We start from the raw sequence: 3,155 nt of genomic DNA on the forward strand, positions 1-3,155 counted from the left end.
CCAGACTGAGCACGGCCGGGGCCAGAAGGTAGCAAACTCCGGAGGAGATAGAACCAGAAGGGTGGATCGTCACAAGAGTAAAAAGGAAAAGTTTTTGGAAATTCGAACTGTAAGTGCAGGAAAAGTACTAAATTTAGTACAATTTGGATTTGGGTGAACGGATTGAGCTGGAATCCTGAAATTTGGAATGAGGGGTCACTGATGGAGATTAACAGAAGTACTAAATGGTACTAAATTTAGCACAATTTGGATTCGGGTGAACGGATAGAGCTGGAATCCTGAAATTTGGAATGAGGGGTCACTGATGGAGAGTAACAAAGAAAGGTTTTTGGAAATTCGAACTATAAGCGTACGAAAAGTACTAAATGGTACTAAATTTAGTACAATTTGGATTTGGGTGAACGGATAGAACAGGAATCTTGGAATTTTGAATAAGGGTCACTGATGGAGAATAACAAAGACAGGTTTTTGGAAATTCGAACTAAAAGTGTACGAAAAGTACTAAATATAGTACAATTTGGATTTGAATTAACGAATAGTGCTGAAATTTGGAATAAGGGTCACTGATAAAAAGTAAGAAAGGTGTACCAAAGGTCGAAAAGTCCTAAATGGTAGTGAGTGAAACTTGGAATTAAGATTACTGTTAGAATTAGAATTGAGATATGGAGGTAACTTTAGAAAATCATACTAATGTGCACGAAGCAGTACTAAATGGTACTAAATTCGATACAATTTGTATTTGCGTGAACAGATTACTGTTGGAGTGTAGGATTGCGGTTACTTTGGAAATTCGTACTTATGAAGAAGTGCTAAATGAAAGTACATTGGCTATAATTTGGATTTAGGTGAACGAAAGAAGTGAGTTATGCAAATAGTTTTTGGAAAGTCGTGTACGATAAGTGGCGAATGGTACAAAATTTGGTACCTTTTGGTATTTGCTATATGGTACAGAATTTTGTACAATTTGTGATTTTGTAAAGGCGTAGAACTGGAATTTTTAAATTTGAAATTCGGTATTAGATTAGCAATTGTTGTTTAGAGTGGAGGTAGGGATGAAGTTTTGAAAATTCACACTTATTTATACAAAAAGTACTATATAGTAATATAATTGCTTTCAGCGGAACATATAAAGCTGGAAAAGTGAATTGCGGTCGGGATATATGTTGAGTATAAGGAAGTAAGCTTTGAAACCTTTAATTATGTGTACGAAAAGTTTGGTAACATGTTGGTACCAAAACCATTTTGTATTGTATAAACGGTTAAAGTGAGAATACCTACTATAGGTGAACAAAAAGTACTAAATGGTACTAAATTCGGTGTTGGGTGTAGGAACAAAGCTTGGATTATATAATTTGGACAAAAAATACGAAATGGAAAAATATTTGTTATTAAGTTCGGAGTTTGGTTGGAAAATGTGCATAAAATCTTCAACCTGCTCTAAGTCTTCAAAATACCTCTTCTAATAAAAGTGGATTGAAGTAGACATTTTTTAAAAAAAGATTTTATATCCTCTGAGTATTCAAGGTCCAAATGTAAAGAAAATTGGACAGTATAGATTTGTTCTATTTTTAAAAAACACCAAGTCGTGGGGTACCTTTATATGGGGATATATTTCGAAAACCTTGAATTCTGAATGTGCGTTATTGTTGTTGTGAAGGGGTGAGATAAAGTTTAGTGTTTGGAAATTCGTATTGGGAGGGAATGCTGTGTAAGTGAAGGAGTAAAACCAGAAGTCAAGTCTGAAATTTGCAATATGAGTCATCATCAAAAACGGCTAAAGCTAGGAGCTTGAAATTTTACCAGTGGGTCACTGTTGATGCAAATGTGCGAGATAAGGCCGGGTTTTAGAAAATTCGTCCTGGAACCACAAAAAATAACAACAACAAAAATCCTTATTTTTCATTACTATTACGTACTTATTCACTTAGTTGGCCCTCTGCAAGACATGTGTCAAATTAACAATGCTATAACTTCTTGATATCGTAAGAGATCACACATAATTTCAAATTTTGTAGTTTACTTCTAGGCGCACTTATTTTATCGTAAACCACTAAATAATAGAAAGACAAGACATTTGTTATCTTCCATTGCAACAGATGTCGCAGTTGGTGATAATGCTACAAGCATCAATTACGCAAAAAATATAAACCGATCCTGATTTAGTTTTCACATAACAGGTGACGCACAAAAGATTTTCATTCGTTAAAATCCAGTTAGAAAAAATGATTACAAACGATGCATTTGTAAAAATTTTGATTTTCAATTTAAAATTAAAACAAAAATTCTTTCAATAAATGATGTTGGGTTTTTTGAACAAATGAGTTGCTGTTGAAGACAACATTAGGGGAATAAATTCAGAAATCGGCCAGAAATAACAACAACTAAAAACTGTATGGACCTGACTTTTTGGTAATAACTAAATGTTTGCAAATCGATGAAAGTGCAATAAAATTGTGCATATTACCACGATTTATTTGCAATTAAGATTTTTTTCGTATATGGAGATGTACAGTCATAACTATTCAATTTCAAAATCTGCAATTTGAAGAAATCGCTAAATAATTAATGAAATCAATAATAGGCCCAGAGACAAAGATTGGTTCTGTAATTGAAAACGATTTTGGAGTATGTGTGTTACGTGAAAAAGGCAGAAAAGTATTACATAACAAGTATTCATCACGAAGGGTTAGGAAAACAGTTCTCTCCCCGCAAAATATAAAGGAACGAATCAGATTTTCTACTAAGAAGATTTCAAGCCCCCTAAAGTACTTTGATGACGTTATATTTTCTGATGAGATGAAAATTATGTTGCAACCCTCTCACAGCCCTGGAAAATGAAAATGCAACACATACTGTAAAGTTCGGAGAGAACTGTAAGTTATGGTAAGGGCATAGACAAATGAAGGGTACAGACAAAGGATTACTCATGTTGAGTGCTGTCAACAGACTCAAACCAAAATACTCAACATTTTTCGAAGTCGATTTTTGAGAAAAATTTCCAGATTTTCTTTTACATCAGAGTATGTAGATTTCGTCAAAAACTAACCCCATACAGTTTTTGTTAGAACAAAATGTTTTTAAAATTGTGTTTTAAATTGAGTTGTTCTGAAAACGAAAACGATGTTAACAAATGAATCGTATAGACAAAGGATTAC

Source organism: Musca autumnalis, unplaced genomic scaffold, assembly GCF_047663935.1.
Source record: "Musca autumnalis isolate F117 unplaced genomic scaffold, ASM4766393v1 scaffold_4, whole genome shotgun sequence".
Lineage (NCBI taxonomy): Eukaryota > Metazoa > Arthropoda > Insecta > Diptera > Muscidae > Musca > Musca autumnalis.